The sequence below is a fragment of the Aegilops tauschii genome, chromosome 4, assembly GCF_002575655.3.
Source record: "Aegilops tauschii subsp. strangulata cultivar AL8/78 chromosome 4, Aet v6.0, whole genome shotgun sequence".
NCBI lineage: Eukaryota > Viridiplantae > Streptophyta > Magnoliopsida > Poales > Poaceae > Aegilops > Aegilops tauschii.
In genome coordinates this window covers 23,267,925-23,277,314 of record NC_053038.3, presented here as the reverse complement: position 1 = coordinate 23,277,314, position 9,390 = coordinate 23,267,925, and positions in this window count along the sequence as shown.

Genomic DNA, 9,390 nt, shown 5'->3' with positions numbered 1-9,390 from the left:
GGTACTTCAGATCAAGCTCCTACTGAACTTCGTAGGTCCACAAGGACACGTTCCGCGCCAGAGTGGTACGGCAACCCTGTCTTGGAAATCATGTTGTTAGACAACGGTGAACCTTCGAACTATGAAGAAGCAATGGCGGGCCCAGATTCCGACAAATGGCTAGAAGCCATGAAATCCGAGATAGGATCCATGTATGAAAACGAAGTATGGACTTTGACAGACTTGCCCGATGATCGGCGAGCCATAGAAAATAAATGGATCTTTAAGAAGAAGACAGACACGGATGGTAATGTGACCATCTATAAGGCCCGACTTGTCGCTAAGGGTTATCGACAAGTTCAAGGGATTGACTACGATGAGACTTTCTCACCCGTAGTGAAGCTGAAGTCCGTCCGAATCATGTTAGCAATTGCCGCATACTATGATTATGAGATATGGCAAATGGACGTCAAAACGGCATTCCTTAACGGCCATCTTAAGGAAGAACTGTATATGATGCAGCCGGAAGGTTTTGTCGATCCTAAGAATGCTAACAAGGTATGCAAGCTCCAGCCCTCCATCTATGGGCTGGTGCAAGCATCTCGGAGTTGGAACATTCGATTTGATGAGATGATCAAAGCGTTTGGGTTTACACAGACTTATGGAGAAGCCTGTGTTTACAAGAAAGTGAGTGGGAGCTCTGTAGCATTTCTCATATTATATGTGGATGACATACTGTTGATGGGAAATGATATAGAATTCTTGGGAAGCATAAAGGCCTACTTGAACAAGTGTTTTTCAATGAAGGACCTTGGAGAAGCTGCTTATATATTAGGCATCAAGATCTATAGAGATAGATCAAGACGCCTCATTGGTCTTTCACAAAGTACGTACCTTGACAAGATATTGAAGAAGTTCAATATGGATCAGTCTAAGAAGGAGTTCTTGCCTGTATTGCAAGGTGTGCAATTGAGCACGGCTAAATGCCCGACCACGGCAGAAGATAGAGAAAAGATGAGTGTCGTCCCCTATGCCTCGGCCATAGGTTCTATTATGTATGCCATGCTGTGTACCAGACCTGATGTAAACCTTGCCGTAAGTTTGGTAGGAAGGTACCAAAGTAATCCCGGCATGGAACACTGGACAGCGGTCAAGAATATCCTGAAGTACCTGAAAAGGACTAAGGATATGTTTCTCGTATATGGAGGTGACGAAGAGCTCGTCGTAAAGGGTTACGTTGACGCTAGCTTCGACACAGATCTGGATGACTCTAAGTCACAAACCGGATACGTGTATATTTTGAATGGTAGGGCAGTAAGCTGGTGCAGTTGCAAGCAAAGCGTCGTGGCGGGATCTACATGTGAAGCGGAGTACATGGCAGCCTCGGAGGCAGCGCATGAAGCAATCTGGATGAAGGAGTTCATCACCGACCTAGGAGTCATACCCAATGCGTCGGGGCCAATCACCTTCTTCTGTGACAACACTGGAGCTATTGCCCTTGCCAAGGAGCCCAGGTTTCACAAGTAGACCAGGCATATCAAGCGTCGCTTCAACTCCATTCGTGAAAATGTTCAAAATGGAGACATAGATATTTGTAAAGTACATACGGACCTGAACGTAGCAGATCCGTTGACTAAACCTCTCCCTAGAGAAAAACATGATCAACACCAGAACTCTATGGGTGTTCGATTCATCAAAATGTAACTAGATTATTGACTCTAGTGCAAGTGGGAGACTGTTGGAAATATGCCCTAGACGCAATAATAAAATGGTTATTATTATATTTCCTTGTTCATGATAATTGTCTATTGTTCATGCTATAATTGTGTTATCCGGAAATCGTAATACATGTGTGAATACATAGACCACAACATGTCCCTAGTGAGCCTCTAGTTGACTAGCTCGTTGATCAACAGATAGTCATGGTTTCCTGACTATGGACATTGGATGTCATTGATAACGGGATCACATCATTAGGAGAATGATGTGATGGACAAGACCCAATCCTAAGCATAGCACAAGATCATGTAGTTCGTTTGCTAGAGCTTTTCCAATGTCAAGTATCATTTCCTTAGACCATGAGATCGTGTAACTCCCGGATGCCGTAGGAGTGCTTTGGGTGTATCAAACGTCACAACGTAACTGGGTGACTATAAAGGTACACTACAGGTATCTCTGAAAGTGTCTGTTGGGTTGACACGGATCGAGACTGGGATTTGTCACTCCGTATGACGAAGAGGTATCTCTGGGCCCACTCGGTAATGCATCATCATAATGAGCTCAAAGTGACCAAGTGGTTGGTCACGGGATCATGCATTACGATACGAGTAAAGTGACTTGCCGGTAACGAGATTGAACAAGGTATTGGGATACCGACGATCGAATCTCGGGCAAGTAATGTACCGATTGACAAAGGGAATTGTATACGGGATTGATTGAATCCTCGACATCGTGGTTCATCCGATGAGATCATCGTGGAACTTGTGGGAGCCAACATGGGTATCCAAATCCCGCTGTTGGTTATTGACCGGAGAGTCGTCTCGGTCATGTCTGCATGTCTCCCGAACCCGTAGGGTCTACACACTTAAGGTTCGGTGACGCTAGGGTTGTAGAGATATTAGTATGCGGAAATCCGAAAGTTGTTCGGATTACCGGATGAGATCCCGGACGTCACGAGGAGTTCCGGAATGGTCCGGAGGTGAAGAATTATATATAGGAAGTCCAGTTTCGGCCACCGGGAAAGTTTCGGGGGTCACCGGTATTGTATCGGGACCACCGGAAGGGTCCCGGGGGTCCACCGGGTGGGGCCACCTATCCCAGAGGGCCCCATGGGCTGAAGTGGGAAGGGAACCAGCCCCTAGTGGGCTGGTGCGCCCCCCCTTGGGCCTCCCCCTGCGCCTAGGGTTGGAAACCCTAGGGGTGGGGGGCGCCCCACTTGGCTTGGGGGGCAAGCCACCCCCTTGGCCGCCGCCCCCCCTGGAGATTGGATCTCCCAGGGGCCGGCGCCCCCCCCCCCCCGGGCCCCTATATATAGTGGAGGGGAGGGAGGGCAGCCGCACCCAAGCCCCTGGCGCCTCCCTCTCCCTCCCGTGACACCTCTCCCTCTCGCTGAGCTTGGCGAAGCCCTGCCGAGATCCCCGCTGCTTCCACCACCACGCCGTCATGCTGCTAGATCTCCATCAACCTCTCCCTCCCCCTTGCTGGATCAAGAAGGAGGAGACGTCTTCCCAACCGTACGTGTGTTGAACGCGGAGGTGCCGTCCGTTCGGCGCTCGGTCATCGGTGATTTAGATCACGACGAGTACGACTCCATCAACCCCGTTAACTTGAACGCTTCCGCTCGCGATCTACAAGGGTATGTAGATGCACTCTTTTCCCTCTCGTTGCTAGAAGACTCCATAGATTGCTCTTGGTGATGCGTAGAAAATTTTAATTTCTGCAACGATCCCCAACATGTTGATGCCGCTCCATGATAGCATGCCAAGTTTCATGAATTTTAGACGAGTTTTGGATATACTAGAATTTGAAAATCAGGCCTCTCACTGTTATTCCGGCAATCAACGGTGCGATGGTGTTCGAAATTCATTCCCATTTCTTGCATGGGACCTAAGCATGCACCCAACGACAAAGATTTGATTTTTCAACGAATATATATGCACTGGAGCATGCGCAAGTAGTTCAATTTTGAATTATGCACCCAGAGTGGTTGGCAAACCCGGTCGTCGTACCCAAGAAAGGCAGGAAGGAATGCATGTGCGTCGACTTCACCAACCTCAACAAGGCCTGACCCCAAGATCCGTTCCCGCTTCCGCGCATCGACCAGATCGTCGACTCCACTGACGAATGTGACCTGTTGTGCTTCCTAGATTCCTTCTCAGGCTACCATCAGACCAAGATGGCGGTGCAAGACATCGAGAAGATGGCCTTCCTGACCCCATGTGGGGTGTACTTCTACACATGCATGCCGTTCGGGCTGCGCAACGCTGGAGCAACCTTCCAGCGGCTAATGCACATCGTCCTGGGCCGGTAGCTCGGGAGGAATGTTGAAGCCTACGTCGACGACATCGTGGTGATGTCTCGTGAGGCACGGACCCTCATCTAGGACCTCGAGGAGACGTTCGCCAGCCTACGCAAGGTGGACTTGCGGCTCAACCCGGAAAAGTGCATGTTCGGCGTCTCCTCCAGTATGTTGCTGGTTTTCCTTGTGTCGTACAGGGGGATCGAGGCGAACCCAGAGAAGGTCAAGGCGATAGAAGAAATGAGCCCGCCGCAGACTCTCAGGGAAATGCAGAAGCTGGCGGGCTGTGTGACCTCGCTCGGACGTTTCATCTCCAAGCTGGGTGAGTGCGCCCACCCGTTCTTCAAGCTGATGAAGAAGAAGGGGCCATTTGAGTGGACCCCAGAGGCTGACGCTGCGTTCCAAGACCTCAAGAGATACCTCACCAGCCCAGCGGTGATGGTGGCGTCGCGTCCTCTCGAGCCCCTGGTGCTTTACCTGGCCGCGACGCCACATTCTGCTAGCGCAGCGCTGGTGGCCGTCAGGGAGGAGCAACAGGTCAAAAGCCTACCACGCGGTGTCGCGTACTCGGCCGGGATCGTGCAACACCAGGACGGTGCACCAGAAGCAGCAGAGGACCAAGCCCCACAAGACGGCGCTCCTAAGACCACAGTTGCCACGACAGGCGACCGAGCTCCTGAGGCCCCCCAGCCTGAGGAATCGCTCCAGCCTCAGGAGGCCCCAGGCTCCACCAGCACTTCCACCCTTGTCGAGCACCTAGTGTACTTCGTCAGCACGGTGCTACGCGACGCGTAGGCGCTCTATCCCATGCCGCAGAAGCTGCTGCTTGTGCTCCTCGTCGCCTCGCGCAAGCTGCGCCATTACTTCCGAGGCCACCCCATCAAGGTCGTCTCAGCTTACCCGCTGGAGAGGGTGCTCTGGAGCCCCAATGCAGCGGGAAGAGTCGCCGAGTGGAACATCAAAATGCAAACGTTCCAGCTGGAATTCAGCACCACCAGGGTCATCAAGGGCGCCGCGCTTGCTGACTTTGTGGCGGAGTGGACTGATGCCCCGAGCCCAGAAGCATGGGAGGACCGTACCCTCGCGCCAGGGGGCGAGGCACCGGACGACTGGGTCATGTACTTCGACGGCGCCTCCGCGCTTCAGGGCACGGGGGCTGGAGCCGTGCTCATCTCGCCCACCCAGGACAAGCTCTACTACGCCGTGCAACTCCACTTCCAACACGGCGAAAAGGTCTCCAACAATATCGCCGAGTACGAAGGCCTAATCGCTGGCCTCAAGGCTGCGGCCACTTTAGGTGTAAAGCGCCTCACCATCAAGGGCGACTCCCAGCTCCTCATCAACTTCTCCAACAAGGTATACGAGCCAAGGGATGAGCACATGGAGGCGTACCTAGCGGAGGTACGCAGGATGGAGAAACAATTCTTGGGCCTGGAACTACAGCACGTACCCCGTGGCACCAACATGGAAGCCGACGACATCACCAAGAGGGCGTCTCGGCGCCTGCCTCAGGAGCCGGTGTTTTTGAGGAACGGCTCTTCAAGCCTTCGGCAACCCCACCTGGTGCAACGGCGGCCTAGCCTCAGGAGGAGCTCCCACCAGCACCAACCTCGGGAGCCCCCGCCTGCGGTCCGACCTCAGGAGCGCGTCTCCTCCTCTCGCTCGAGCCTCAAGAGGGATGCTAGATGGAGGAGTTCAGAGCGTACCTACTTCAGGGGACCCTGCCAGAGAAGGAGGAAGATGTAGAGCGAGTAGCACGCCAGGCTACTGCGTACTGCATTTAGGACGGTGAGCTGTACCGAAAACGACCGAATGACGTTTCCTTGCGATGCATCTCTAGGAAGCAGGGATGCGAGTTGTTAACCGACATACACGGCGGAGACTGCGGGCATCATTTGTCATCGCGCACCTTGGTGGGCAAGGCGTTTCGCAGCGGATTCTACTGGCCCACGGCACTCGACGATGCGACCGAGCTGGTGAGGTCCTGCGAGGCCTGCTAGTTCCATGCCAAGCAAATCCACCGGCCAGCTCAGGGCCTCCAAACTATCTCGCTCTCGTGGTCGTTTGCAGTCTGGGGGCTTGACATCCTGGGTCCATTCCCTCGGGCGCCCGGAGGCTACCGGTACCTCTACGTCGCCATTGACAAGTTCACCAAGTGGGCGGAGGTGTAAGCCGTCCGCACTATCCCAGACGGCTCCGCGGTCAAGTTCATCAAGGGCCTCGTAAGCCGATTCGGAGTCCCTAATTGCATCATCACCGACAATGGCTCACAGTTCACTAGCAACCTCTTCAAACCAAATTGTGCTAACCTTGGAACGCAGATATGCTACGCTTCAGTGGCACACCCCAGAAGTAACGGCCAAGCCGAACGCGCCAACGCAGAGGTCTTGAGAGGCCTCATGACAAGGACCTACAAGAAGAAGCTCGAGGCCTGCGGCAGGGGCTGGCACGATGAGCTACAGTCCATGTTGTGGTCCATCCGCACCACCGCCACCAAGCCGACGGGTGAGACTCCATTCTTCCTCGTCTACGGAGCCAAAGCAGTTCTCCCTCACGAGGTCAGGCATCGCTCCACGCGGGTCCTGGCGTTTGACGAGGCGCGTCAGGACACCACGCGGGGGATGGACCTCATGCTGGGGGAGGAACGCCGCCGTCAAGCCTTTCCCCGAGCGGCAAGGTACCAGCAGGCGTTGCGGCGGTACCACTTCCGTAGCGTCCGCTCTAGGACGCTTGAGGTGGGCAATCTCGTCCTGAGGCGGGTGCTCTCCAGGGAAGGGCTGCATAAGCTCTCACCCATGTGGGAGGGCCCGTTTAGGATTGCCCGCATCTCCAGGCCTGGCGCCGCGCGCCTGGAGACACAGGACGGGATCCCCATCCAGAACGCCTGGAACATCCAGCACCTCAGGAAGTTCTACCCATGAAGGAAGGCCCAGTGCCTGTGAAGGTCTCCGCTCATGACACTCTCACGTAATAATGAGTGGGGTTGTACACGCCCAGGAGTCTCCGGAGAGCCGCCCTCGAGCCTCGGGGGCTCCCTCCCACATCCTAGTGGCAGCACTTAGCTCCGCGCTGGTGAGAAAACTAGACTAGGTGTCGGATGCGGCTGTTCATTTGCTTTCTGTAGCTAGTTGCAAACCCTTTTTCTCAGTCAAATTTGAAGCTCTGGTGTTTCTTGTTTGCTTGGTTGAGTTTTTCCTTTTTTGCTTCGTTCTCTTCTCCGTCTTGCGTCAGGGAGGACGGCAGTTGCCCGATGCTCTCCCTCGCACGCCTCACGCGGGGGCTGGGCAGGTGTATATGTGCGCGCTGGGCTAGTCCGCGCCACGGACACACCTCGCCGTAACCCTATCGCCCCAGAGCTTCGGCTCCTCTGACCTTCGCGAGGCGCCCTCGATTGAGCCTGTGATCGGCGCACCCCTGCTTCTTGTTTAAGTCCGTGCCCCCCGGGTACCGCGACATGGTGCATTAAGCCGTAACTAGCCTATTCCCGAGGGCTCGCGCAAGGGGGAGCAAGGCACCTGGCGGGTTTCCTAACAAGTTTCTACAGCTCCACGATGTTCCTCGAGGTCAGTGGCTCCCTAGTCGGCGGCAAGAAGGGCTTCACCAGGCGCCAGAAGGCGCACCTCGCGAGGCGAGAATCTGTCCCGTGCGCATCAAGCTAAGTTATCCCTCCCGACCCACGTGAAGCATGAATATCACAACATTGCACAAGAACAATAAACATAGCATAGCGGCATGAGTACCACGGTTCATTACATACCCCACCAGGGCCACATACTCCTTTTTCTAAATGCAAGAAGAAAGGAAGGGTTAAACAGAAACGGCCGCGTGACCCGGCGGCCCGCGAGGCCTGACTCCAGGGGCCTCCTGGGCTCAGCTCAACCTGAGCCCTCCTCGCGCTTCACCGCCACGAGGCGACCTGATGACCCGCCACCGTCCTCGAAACGAGCCCGGCGGCGGGGCGGCTGGTCGTACCCGCCGCTGCTGGAGATCTCACTGCTGGAGGAGCCGCCATCGCTGGACGAACCACGGCCATCGCCGAGGGCGAATCCGCCCTCAGCATCGTCGCGGCCGTCGCCAAGACCAAGCACGCCGTCATCGTTGCTGTCTTCGGGGCAGCACCTTGTGCGGCGACCATCTTCCCCAAACACCCTCACGAAAAGGGTCGCGGCGCCGTCATACTTGAAGTAGAGGGTGCACCTCCTGCTGAGGCCGCGGGCCAGGGCCATGTTGCCCGCGGCGGAAACCTCCATCGCAACCCACGAGGCCCTGATACGTCTCCAACGTATCTATAATTTTTTATTGTTCCATGCTATATTATATTCTATTTTGGATGTTTAATGGGCTTTATTATACACTTTTATATTATTTTTGGGACTAACCTATTAACCAGAGGCCCAGCCCAAATTGCTGTTTTTTTGCCTATTTCAGTGTTTCGAAGGAAAAGGATATCAAACGGAGTCCAAACGGAATGAAACCTTCGGGAACGTGATTTTCAGAACAAACGTGATCTAGAGGACTTGGAGTGGATGTCAAGCAATCAACGAGGAGGCCACGAGGCAGGGGGCGCGCCCTCCACCCTCGTGGGCCCCTCGTAGCTCTCCTGACCGACCTCCTTCGCCTATATTTACCTACATACCCCCAAACCATCAGATACGGAGCCAAAACCCTATTTCCACCGCCCCAACCTTCTGTACCCGTGAGATCCCATCTTGGGGCCTTTTCCGGCGCTCCGTCGGAGGGGGCATTGATCACGGAGGGCTTCTACATCAACACCATAGCCTCTCCGATGATGTGTGAGTAGTTTACCTCAGACCTCCGGGTCCATAGTTATTAGCTAGATGGCTTCTTCTCTCTTTGGATCTCAATACAAAGTTCTCCTCGATTCTCTTGGAGATCTATTTGATGTAACTCTTCTTTTCGTGGTGTGTTTGTCGAGATCCGATGAATTGTGGGTTTATGATCAAGATTATCTATGAACAATATTTGAATCTCCTCTGAATTCTTTTATGTATGATTGGTTATCTTTGCAAGTCTCTTCGAATTATCAGTTTGGTTTGGCCTACTAGATTGATCTTTCTTGCAATGGGAGAAGTGCTTAGCTTTGGGTTCAATCTTGCGGTGCTCAATCCCAGTGACAGTAGGGGAAACGACACGTATTGTATTGTTGCAATCGAGGATAAAAAGATGGGGTTTATATCATATTGCATGAGTTTATCCCTCTACATCATGTCATCTTGCTTAAAGCGTTAATCCGTTCTTATGAACTTAATACTCTAGATGCATGCTGGATAGCGGTAGATGTGTGGACTAATAGTAGTAGATGCAGACAGGAGTCGGTCTACTTGTCACGGACGTGATGCCTATATACATGATCATACCTAGATATTTTCATA